The 12,370-nt window shown below is 48.4% G+C and overlaps 1 long non-coding RNA gene across 1 annotated transcript in view; it reads left to right on the forward strand.

Moving 5' to 3' along the window:
- The window catches only part of LOC123577085, a 49,542-nt gene extending 37,381 nt beyond the window's left edge, over positions 1 to 12,161 (forward strand). Inside the window, exon 3 of the long non-coding RNA XR_006701704.1 lies at positions 11,482 to 12,161. This is a non-coding gene — a long non-coding RNA (uncharacterized LOC123577085). The remainder of the gene's footprint in view (positions 1 to 11,481) is intronic.
- The last annotated feature ends 209 nt before the right edge of the window (positions 12,162 to 12,370 follow it).

Consider the following 12,370-nt stretch of genomic DNA (forward strand, 5'->3'; position numbering starts at 1 on the left):
AATTCATAATTATTAAGTGTCTACTCAGTGAAGGCTGGAGTGGTAGAATATTTAGCCTTGATCATCCAAGTGCTGTGCTAGACATTTCTCCTTTAATTACTGGATAGAGGGTGCCCTGAAAGGTCCAGGGGAGGGGCTATGGCTAGAATACCATGAGACACCTGGGAGGTTTGGGACAGTAGTTAATTTTAATTAACAATGGATATAAAAACATTTCAATATTTTAACAGCTTTCTGGTCATACAAGTGCATGATCACTGAATACATGTCTAGGATCTGGTACTATGCTAGGTGTTGGGAGAAAAACCTGTAAAACTGAGCAGATTTCTTTCTTATTGTGTGGGGAAATAGATTGTGTTCAATTCATCGCACTAATGAGCGTATCATCATAAACTAGGATCAATGTTCTTTTTTTAAAATTTAAAAAAAAAAATTTTTTTTTTCAACGTTTATTTATTTTTGGGACACAGAGAGACAGAGCATGAACGGGGGAGGGGCAGAGAGAGAGGGAGACACAGAATCGGAAACAGGCTCCAGGCTCCGAGCCATCAGCCCAGAGCCCGACGCGGGGCTCGAACTCACGGACCGCGAGATCGTGACCTGGCTGAAGTCGGACGCTTAACCGACTGTGCCACCCAGGCGCCCCTAGGATCAATGTTCTAAAGGAAAGAAGCTTTGCTAGGAAAGTACAAAAGTTAGGAGCCTCACACAGTGCTGGGGATCAGAGAAGGCTTTCCTGAGGAAGGACATAAGCCAACGCCTGCAGGAGAATTAAGTGAGGAGTGGAACAAGAACTTTTCAGAGAGGGGACAGTATTCTCAAAAGAGTCCTGGGATGGAAGGGCACATGGTGTATTGGAAGGATGGGAAGATGGAAAGAAGGTCAATGTGGCTTTGAGCAAGGGGAGTAGGTGGGGGGAGTGGTTCAAGATGACTTCAAGGGCATGCCCGGGTGGGGGGTGGATGTGGCCGGCGAGGCAGGGCTTTGTGAACATCAAAATTTGGGGTTTTAGGGGTGCCTGGGTGGCTCAGTCGGTTAAGCGTCCGACTTCGGCTCAGGTCATGATCTTGCAGCCCGTGGGTTCGAGTGCCGCATCGTGCTGTGTTGACAGCTTGGAACCTGGAGCCTGTTTTGGATTCTATGTCTCCCTCTCTCTCTGCCCCTCCCCTGCTTGCACTCTGTCTCTCCAGAATAAATAAACATTTAAAAAATTAAAAAAAAAAAAAAGATTTGGGGTTTCATCTCTAGGACCACTGAAAGGTTTTAACAGGGGGAGAACACGAGCAGATTCAGTTTTGAAAGGATCACTTTAGCTGTGGTTTTGAGAATGATTGGGGACAGGAGTTAAGGGTCCCGGGAACAGGTAGGAGCTGGGCAGGAGGTGACGACAACCTGCTCTAGGCTCGTGGCAGAGGAAATGGAGGGGACACGGGAGGTGATAGATTGGGTGCTGATTGGATCGGGAGGGCGTGGTGATGGTGCATCTTGAGGGGGTTTCCTTGGTTTCTGGTTCCTTTAACTGGAGGAATGATGGGTGATGAGTGGTGCTCTTCACTGAGATTGAAACACCAAAGGAGGATGAGTCCTGTGACCTTGGGAAATCTCATCCCCTCTCAGGGCCTCAGTTTCCTCATTCGGGTCTCCAATTCCCTCCTGCTGACATGGGCAGGCAAGGACAACCGAACCTGCGCTAAAGGCCATCGGCATCTTCAAAAAGAACTCCAAGCTGTGCTTTCTAGGTCATGGTTACTTAAAACATTAGAATATAAAAAATTTTAGGTCTCCTGTCCGGTTTCATTCCCAGAGCTACACATATTAGAGATAAAATTCTTGAGGGGTATTCTTTCATTTTTCTACTCCAATGAACTTCACCTCCTGTGGGGGAGAGGAGTGGACGTACACGTCTTGACATGAGCTGATAATGTCACCCTCTGACGTTGCTTACTTTCCCTGGTTCTCAGAGTTCTTGTTCATGAAAAGAGGGGGTTGGATCCGGTGAACCCTGAGGTCCTTTCCCGTGTGCACGTCCTCTCTTTCTTTTACTTTGCTAGCTCATTTGTTAGCTCATGACGTGGCTCGTGTGAGCCTTCTGGTGCACTTATTAACTTGTAGGAAGGGCTGGGCTATTTTGCTGGGCAGGCTGGGAAATCTCCCAGGAGACTTTGCTGTCAGGTACGCAGGAGAGGGCGGGATGTCCTGGGCCTGGGTCAGGGACGTTTTTGGTGGGAGGCCGGGCAGGAAGCTACATGCCCCAGATTTGTGAGGGAACACCTGCTAATTCTTTGAGGATTGAAGAAAAAGAGCTCGGTCCAGGCTGAATATGAAGGGAAGGCAGAGTCAGGTCTGGACTCCCTGAAACCTAGGCATCCTTTGTCCTCACTGGAAGGGGGTACGAAAGCCTTGATTCCCCTCCAGTGCCTCGGAAGAAGGCTCTGGGGTGTGCGGTCGCAGTGCCTTGGTGGGGCATCCCCCCTCTCCCCTTTTATGTTATTTAGTGTACAAATCCATTAGCATTGCTTTTTCTCGAGCATCCAAGATGCTACAGCCTATCACTCAAGTCATTGACATGGCATTTCAGCCTTTCTTTGGAAGACAATTGTGTCTTTAGTCAAAGACCTCTTGACAAGAGAAAATGGGAACCCGGGATGGAATAATGCAGCCGAGTGCTTTCGTACACCTGCAGAATGCGACTCTGTGCGCCATTATGTCCCAAATTGTTGTGCTGAAAGATTTCTCTTGTTTACATCTCTTTATACCCCAGCATTTAACCTTGGGGCTCCGCGGACGGAGTCCCCTCCCCTCACCTTACTGCAGCAATTCTTTCCTTTGTGGCCCACATTTTATGTCATTATGTCGGCGGCGGTCATCACATTTGTGTTTACTTAGCTGCGCTGCGGGAAGGGGCTTCTTGCCTGATTCCCTCCACTCTGGTGACTCACTTTAGGTCATTACCAACTCTAATCTTCTTGGTTTCTTTAGAGACTGCGCCCCCAAAATGAAAGGGAGGAGGCACGTGCCTAAAAACCTAACAAACAAGAACGTATTGAAAGCGGCGAGGGGTCATGATCTTGTCCCCGGAGTGCCCATGCGAGTAAAGGCAACGCAGACATGTTAGGAATAAGCCACAGTTGCCAACGTGGCGAGGATGCGTTGGTGGTTTTTAGCCCGTTGAGGGTGGGCTTAAAACAAAATTTTTTATTATGGAAAATTTCAAGCACCTACAAAAAAGAGAAGGCAGCGGGTGGGAACGTAAAATGATGCAGCCGCTTTGCGAAGCAGTTTGACAATTTCTTAAGTTGCCGAACAGAGAGCCACCGTCTGACCCAGCCATTTCCACTCCTAGGTATACACCCAAGAGAAAAGAAAATAGATTCCGTACAAAAGCTTGTATACAAGTGGTCACAACAGCATTATACATGTTAGCCCCAAAGTAGAACCAACTTAAAAATGTCCATCCGCTGGTAAATAAAATGTGCTGTAGCCACGTGATGGAATAGTATTTGGCCACGAAAGGAAATCAAGGTGTTGATACATGCTGCACCGTGGATAAGCCAGTCACACAGGACCTCCTATTGTGGGACTCCTTATACATGAAACGTCTGGAATAGAGACTCTGTGGAGACGGAAATTAGATGAGTCGTTGTCTAGAGCTAAGGGTGAGGTGGACTTCGGGGATGACGGCTGAGGGGTGCAAGGTTTCTTTTGGAGGTGGCGAATATAAGACTGTGCTGACGGATGCCCAACTTTGAACCTACTAGAAGTCTTTGGATGGTACGCATTAATTGGGTGAATTGTATGGTACAGAAATTGTACTTCAATAAAACTTAAAAGAAAGAAAGCCAAGAGCTAGAATAGTATGGCAAAGCACAGGTGCTATTGGCTCAACTTCAATTCCAGCCTAGAGCCAACCTTGTGTATCCTGCGTTTTCACCCCCTCCTCTCGCACAGTGATGTCATTTTGTTGGTATTTCAGTCTGTACCTATAAAAGACAAGGGCACTTTAAAAAAATATGATGCCAAAGCCATTATCACACCTTAAATTTAACGATAATTTCTTAAAAAAAATTTTTTTTAGTGTCTATTTATTTTTGAGAGAGAGTGCAAGCTGGGAGGGTCAGAGAGAGAGAGAGGGAGACACAGAATCCAAAGCAGGCTCCAGGCTCTGAGCTGTCAGCACAGAGCCCAATGCGGGGCTCGAGCTCACAAGCTGAAAGATCATGACCTGAGCCGAAGTCAGACGCTCAACTGACTGAGTCACCCCAGCACCCCATCAATAATTTCTTAATATCATCAAATAACCCGCTGTTCAGATTTCTACTTGTCTTTTTTTTTCCCCCCCAGTTGTGGAATCCTGACTCTAATTGTCTCCACATTGAAAATGGTTGAAATATTTTTAGGTGTCTTTTAACCCATAAGTTCTCCCTCCATTTCTTCCCCCCCCCCCCCACCCTTTTCTCTTCTTAGTTAAGGACCAAGTCATTTGTCCTACAGAGGTTCCACAGTCGACTTTGCTGTTTGGATCCCCGTGGTGAAATTTAACATGTCCCTCCGTCCTCTGTGCTGCTTGCAAGTTGGTGGCTCCACCCAGGGCTGTGATGAGATTCACAGGTGTATTGTGTCCTTCCATCAAGAGACACTAGGTGTCCAATTATCTCTCTCTTTTCTAACAGCTCTTGATGCCAAGGCTTGGATCCATCAGTTCATCAGGGATGGTAAGAATTAAAACACACACACACACACACGCACACACACGCACGCACGATTCCTTCCCCATGTATTAAATGAATTCAAAGTTCTTGATCCCACTTCCCTGCACTCATTAGAGCTAATCCTGTCCTGACACATGGATTCCTGCTCTTTGGAAAAGGAGCCCAGCGAGCTGGGAGGTACTCTGAAGCTTCCCTTTCCCCAGAGCCCAGCGAAAGGGATTCAAATTGTTCTCTGTGGGAATCAGAGTGTCAGACACCTGCTCGTCTCCTGCCCCCTTCTCCCCGAATGCCCGTGCCTGTGGCCTCTTTACTCTTCTCCTGGCACACAGCACCCGTCCACACCTCCATGCTTTTACTCATGCTGTTCTCTCCCCCTGGGTTGTCTCTATTGTCTACCTGATTTGTTTGCTCACCTATTCGCCCAACATTGATCGACCACCTGTCATGCACCCGGCCCCATGCCGGGAACTGAAGATAGAAAAATAAGGAAGAGTCTGTCCGTACCCTTAAGAAGCTCACAGTCTGTTGAGTACAGGGGATGGACAAGGAAAGGGATACTCCTGAAATTCTTCTTATCATTGTAGATCTAGCTCAATTATCACTTATTGTGTGAGGTCTTCTCCTTCCCTTCCACTCCTCGAGCAGAACTGGCCATTCTCTTTGAGTGACCCCTCTGCCCAGGCTGCGGCTCTCGTATTTTCCACATCAAGGTAGAGTCAGAATCGTGGCTGTCTGTGTTGACTGCATGATCATGAGCTCCATTGAGGAAGCTCTGTATCCCACTTACCTTTGCCTTTTGTTTCTATAACTTATTATGTGTTCTGGAGCAAGTTACCTAATTTCTCTTTGGTTGTCTTGTGTGTAATATGGAGCTGACCCTAGGACCTGCTTCCAAGGGCTGTGTGGAGGATTGAAGGGATAGTTCACGCGTAGCCTTCGGGTGCCTTTGTTATTATCTCTAGGCTCAGCAAACAGCTCGGCATTCGCCAAATATTTGCCGAATCACTGGCTGATTAATGAATGGATGGGATGTCATCTTCACTTTTAATTAATTTACAAATTTCATAAGCAAGATGAGCGGGAAAAGGTAGTTAACAGGGCAATGTGGCATAGAGAAAGGACTTTGGATGGAGAGCTAGAGGACTCAAGATGCTAGCTTCATCGTGTGTCCTCTAGAACTGTGGGTCTCAACTGGGGTGACTGTGCTCCCCCCACCCAAGGGGTCATCTGGCGTTGTCTGGAGATATTTTGGTTGTTACAACCGGAGATGTGGCATCTGGGGGGTGGAGGGACGCTGCGAAACATCCTGTTATGCACAGGAAAATTCCCTCTGTGCCATTGCCACCCCAAACTAAGCATTATACAGCCCCAAAGTGTCGATTAGTTCTGAGGTTGGGAAACCCTGTTTTATTTTATTTTTTTATTAAAAAAATTTTTTTTTAATGTTTATTTTTGAAGGAGAGAGACAGAGTGTGAGTGGGAGAGGGGCAGAGAGGGAGACACAGAATCAGAAAAGCAGGCTCCAGGCTCTGAGCTGTCAGCATAGAGCCCGATGCGGGGCTCAAACTCACGAACCGCAAGATCATGACCTGAGCTGAAGTCAGACGCTTGACCGACTGAGCCACCCAGGCACCCCAAGGGAAACCCTGTTTTAGAGCCTTCCTACCCGAAGTATGGTTCACAGACCAGTAGCATTTGTATTATCTGGGAGCTTGTTAGAAACACAGAACCTTGGGCCTTAGCAGAGCCTTAATGAATTGAAATTTCCAATTTAGCCAGATCACCACCATGTGATGCATATGCTCACTAATTTTGAGAAACAGTGTTGTAGAATGGTGCTTCTCAATTTTTAATGCTCATTAGAATCACCCGGGGGCAGTAGAAGTGGTGTTAAAAAATCCCAAAGCCTAGGCCACGTCCTATAATCTTAATTAAATCAGAATCTCTGGGGTAGTGCCCAGGCATCACTATTTTTTTTTTTTATTATTATTTTTTTTTTTTTAATTTTTTTTTTTCAACGTTTTATTTATTTTTGGGACAGAGAGAGAGACAGACAGAGCATGAACGGGGGAGGGGCAGAGAGAGAGGGAGACACAGAATCGGAAACAGGCTCCAGGCTCTGAGCCATCAGCCCAGAGCCTGACGTGGGGCTCGAACTCACGGACCGCGAGATCGTGACCTGGCTGAAGTCGGACACTTAACCGACTGCGCCACCCAGGCGCCCCCAGGCATCACTATTTTTAAAGCTCTCCTTATTGATTCCAATATCATCCAGGGTTGAGAATCACTGATCTAGGAGCTAATAGTCTGATGGGGTGGAGAGACCTCTCAGTAGATCGAAGTGCTTGGCGAGAGCTGGTTTTGGAAGAGTATAGCCTGGGTGGAGGACATTAAACCATCAACAGGGACTAGTTTGTTAGGAGCTGTCAGAGCCCAGAGCCCCCACTAAGACAGGTGTGACCTTGGGCAAGTCAGTCATTCCCCATACCTACCGTGAACCCCACGTCCAGTGTTGTCTCAGTTTTGTTGTCTATTAAGAGAAGATCTTCAAACTGCTTTCTACCTCAAACCTTCTGAGTAGCCCGTAGTGTTGGTTTAATGGGGGGTTGGTGCATGAATGAACAAGTGAATGAAGGATCTTCTATTATGTGAAACAAGTGGCCTAGACCACAGATGCTCTAGGAGTTCAGGAGTAAGGGCTTACTCATCAGTGACGGCTTTGTGGAAGAAACAAGATTTTAGTGGGGCTGTGGGACAAACCCTCCAATAGAGGAAGAAAACACATCTACTTCCTTTTCTTCCTGTTGGGGAAGGGATCCTCCTTGGGCTTAGTGCCTCCAAGGCGACACATCAATCTCGAACATCTCCCACCCCGATTTATAATGAACACGGGTCCCTGTTTCGGCCTAGCTGTGTGTCATTAGCAGCCATTTTTAGAGATCAGCAGGTAGGGGCTTCTCTCCCTTATGGGGTTGCAGGAAAAAAGGTTCCACAACTTTCCACAGCCCCTGCCTCCTGGTGCTCTACGCGAAGCAGGAGCCCGGTTCCTCTGTAACCCCCTGCACATTAAAGCTCTTCACTTCTTAAAACAGATGATGGCTTTAAACGCCAGAATGAAGGGTTGGAAATGGACTTAACCTCATCAAACGCTTCCATATCTGATCTTACCTTCCGAGCTGTGGATCCTGGCCAACATGAAAGGGTTCCATTTGCCGGCTGACTTTCAATGTGGGGTTATTTTTTTCTCTCTCAGAGTTTCCCTGTCATGCCAGGTCGAGGAGCAGGGTAGGGATGTGGTTGGTGCTTGGGCGTGGATGGCCCTGTTCCTAGTATTTGGGGAGCTAGAGAGATGAAAATGTCCCCCAGCCCCCATGAGGCTCATCGGTGGATTTCCGCCAATTTCCCTGGGAAAGCCGTACTTTGGCAATGAGCTAAGTTGAGAGAAGACATTTTCTTTCATTGGAGGCCAGCATCCAAAACTCCTTCTTATGTTTGGGGAACTCTTTGCCCTATGAGTCTTGGAGGGGAGTAGATGTGAGAAGGGACCGTGCCCACTCCTCTGGCCCTCTCGGCAGCTAAGGCTGGGACACGTGACCTGGGCTCAGTGAATCAGACTCCCCATAGGAACCCCATTGGAAACCCTGTCGGGGAACCCCATCGGAAACTCTGGGTGCTGCGTCACAATGCCAGCTCTGCCCCCATTCTTCCCTTTTCTTCCCCTCCTCCCTCCCCATCTCCTGGGCAGCTGTGTGTCGTTCCTTGCCTCCAGCCACACCTGGCTCAGCGCTGGTCTTGTCTTCCTTGTCTCTGGTGAGCCAAGCCTGGCACAAAGCCCCAGAGATACTTAGATGGTGGGATAAGGCAGGCAGGGCCAGGATTAGGGTGAGGCCAGCAAGGTGTGGAACAGACTCAGCAGGGCCTTGCTCTCTCTCTTATGAAGTCTGACTTTTATCCTACCAGCAATGGGAAGCCACCGTTAGGTTTTAAATGAGAGGGATCTGTGAGGGCAGTTGGGAGATTTTGGGATCAACTCCGCATTTTAAGATCATGGCTGTTTCTTTTGGAGAATGGATCCGTGGAAGCAGGAAAGCCAGGGTAGTGATTTAAGCTGGAAGTGAGGTATCTGGACCAGAGTGGTGGCCCCCTCCATCTCCTGGGTGCTTTTTTTTCCATGGCCTGCTTCTGGATTCTTCCTTCAGACACCCACCTCCCCCTGCTGCCCGAGGGCATGCGTGTCTACCAGTGAACCCACAGGTGGCGGTGGGGGGTCAAGTTTGAGCCCTCGGCTGGGTAGTAGGGGGAGTTTTGAGGGTGGAGGCCCGCTCTGTCCTGGTGATACAGAAACAAACAAAAGTAACACCTGACAAGATATCGTACCCTTGGAATCTTAAGCTCTTCAACTTTGAGGGGCTTTGAATGTCTTTGAGACCAGATGCCTGAGGGAGGCGTGGCTCTCCCATGCCACACTCTGACAAGTGACTGTTGAGCCTAAACAGGTTTCACGACAGGAGCCTCACTTTCTCTCCAGACCACTGATCTCCTCTTGGGCAACTCGCGTGGATTTTCTCCTTTCTTTTTGACTCTTCCATGCTGTTCCTGTGGTATGACACCAACCCTCATGTGGCTGCATACGTGGGTCTGGGAGCTAAGTTCTTTTGGTGGGGCTGACCCCAGGATGGATCTCGCTCTGCGTCCCTGGGCCCTGGGATGGAGGGAAGCAAGCCTCAGCACTGGGTGAGAATTATCTGGAGTCCTGCTGTCAGGGTGAGGAAGATGCCAAGTTTCTGGGCATTGCTCTCACTTTTCAAGTGGTGCCTCCCAAGGTGCTCGACCTTCTGTTCTCCCAGGAGACAAGACCGACCAGAGTAAATCTGAAGCAGAGGGGAGCATGGCTGGAAATGACCTTGGGCTGGAGGTCCCCATAGGAAGTCATCAGCCCGTCAAATCACCTTCCTCTTTGGCTCAGGCTTTGATCTCTCCTGAAATCCAGGTCAAAGCAAGGCCTCAGGCATCTTTCCCCAAAAGCTGTGGCCGATGCACCTTTGCCCGCCTCCCCTCGGCCCCTGGACAGCAGCGGGTCCTTCTGGGTTCCCGCACTCCTGCGGAGTGGTGGGGAGCTGCCCGCTGGCACCTAGGCCGAGCAATTAAGAAACTGCATTTTTCTCCTCCTCGCTTCCCTAATTGTTATTTTTGTCCCTGCTTTCAAACCATCCCTGGTTTTCATTTCATCTTGCCCCAGCCTGGTGCGCCCGGCAGAAAAAGCCAGCTTGCTCAGTGGGAGGCAATTTTCCCAGCGTGTCCAGCGATAATTCCAACACGACTGCTTTGTACATATAATTATAAAACCAGGGGCCACCAAAGTGCACCTATAGAGCAGAGTCTTGACTGTTCTTGGTTCTGTTTTAATTATTAAGCCTTAAAGCAAAAACTAGGTTTCAAAGAAAACTTTCTGTACAGTCCTCAATAGAGTTAAAGGAGGAACATTTTAAGCTGATGAGCTGACACTTGTAGAAGCAAATATATTAAATAAATCATGATTCGTTTTGGGGGCAAAGTCTGACTTACATCAACTCTGGAAAAAATGGATCTTAATGAGTGACAGTTGGGTGTTTTCTGTCACTTCCTGAGGTAATGGCCGCAAGCTGACATTGCTCAGTGGGTGTCTCATACTTCTGAACAAAAGTTTTTTGGAGTGAGATAGACAAGGTAGAAATCCCAAGGTGACTGGGAGGAATGTCTAATGAGTGGAAAGACATATTTACTGGCAGTCTGTGTGTAAGCTGTGACAGTTGACAGAACTTGATTGTAACAAATATAGTTGATGAAGAAAAGGCTGACAGACTGGGAGAGGGGGCCGTGGTTGGGGCGGGGGAGGGAGAGAGTCAAAAGCCCTGCCTGGGCTGAACCCTGTTAATGGTACGTTGGGTGGATACAAAGCTCAGAGTCATGAAAGGGAGTCAGGATCTCGCACTGATGTCTAAACACAGAAATGTGTTGAGCTTGCAGGGGGGGGGGGTAACAGCTTCAGATCTGCTGACCTTTTGGCCCATAACTTTAGAAGCTAGTGCCTGGGACCAGACGATGACCCCAGCTCTAGGGACATATGTAAGTTCTGGACCCGCTCTATACCCATGTCTGCGGCCCGGGCAGGTCTAGGGTCCTTAATTTACAGGTGCCTCACCTGGCCAGCTATCATGACCAAGAGCCACTGGGTTCTGGCCCCAGTGGGCACCAGTGAGGCTCACGTGGACGTGGGAGGGGGACGGAGCCATGAGGCCCTCCGTAAGCTTCCGCTGACGTGTGCCCCTTACCTCCTTCATTCTAAGGTTCCCACCCCCCGCTCCGCTCCATTTCTCCTCTGCACCCCACCCCCTCTCTGTCCCCAGCACAAAAGGAGTGATTGGCCTCGAAAAGGCAGAGCTGCCTGGCATATTAAATGATGACACTTTGTAGCTGACTGGTCAGGGCTTCAACAATCGGCTTGCCAATGAGCTCTACACTTCTTCCCCCAGGCAAATGTCACACTGAAACCAAACAGGATCTTTTTTCATCCTACATGCTGTTTTCTATGCCACATATTATTTTATAGTCGAAAATAGGCTAACTCTTTAAAATGCACGGAGTCTGCTGCACTTTCATTGTGGGCTCATTTTGGAGGAGAGGCTGGCTGGGAGGGAGTGGGAGCGGGGAGAAGAGAGAATGTGTCGAGCGGTGATGAAGGTTTGGTCAACATCTTGACCTTGACTTTTTTTTTTTTTTTTTCTTTTTTAAGGGATGACTAAACGAAGGTAAAATTTGGAAAATTTTAAGGATTGGGACAAAATGGATGGAGGTGAGGAGAGCAAGGGAGACTAACGGGCCACGAGCCTCACCCGTCAAGATAGGAAAGTGATTTGTCTTCATCACCATTTTCCTATTTCCGTTGACCAGGGCAAGTATTCCTTACCTGCGCGTTGGTTTTCTATCTGCTCTGTGATTTGGGAAATGGGACCCATTCCTGGTGAACTCCTCAGAGCTGAGGAAGGTAGCAGTTTCCTGACCTTGACGTTGCCCCCAATGAAATGGAAAACCCTTTCCGGTGATGTTCACGTGACCCACTTTCTCCAGGTGGGTTCTCGTCAATTTGATCCACTGCCTTGGGAAGAGAGGTTGGATAAGACAAAGCTGAGTGGACTCCTTCCCAGGCTATGAGATATGGGTTGGCTCAGTGTCGAGGCTCTGACTTCATCGACTTCAGCTCAGTGGGTTAACTTCCATCATGGACCAATGATTCCCGAAAATGTCTCCTTGTATGGCACAGTCACTTGGGGTGGGAGATGGGTGGGTATCATGACTCATCCAGAAGCTAGGCCTTCTTATCAACGGGACAGGAATTTTTAGAATAAGATTCGGAGCATCGGGGAGGTGGGAGACCAAGTAGAGAAGGCCCTGTAGGTCAAGGAAGAGGGTGCATTTGGTTTGGGTTGACGCAGTTACATTTTGGGGAGAGACGAGACACAACTGTTCCTCTCTTCTACCCCAGAGGCACAGATCTGTTGTTACATATTTTCACTTGTTCTTAACTTGAGCAAGAGACCTTTTCTTGCTGAGCTGCAGCACCCTCATCTGTGGAATAAAGTCAGTCTAGATAACTTTGGATGTCTCTTCCTGCTCCAAGGGTT

Source organism: Leopardus geoffroyi, chromosome D2 (assembly GCF_018350155.1).
Source record: "Leopardus geoffroyi isolate Oge1 chromosome D2, O.geoffroyi_Oge1_pat1.0, whole genome shotgun sequence".
In the NCBI taxonomy this organism is placed as follows: domain Eukaryota; kingdom Metazoa; phylum Chordata; class Mammalia; order Carnivora; family Felidae; genus Leopardus; species Leopardus geoffroyi.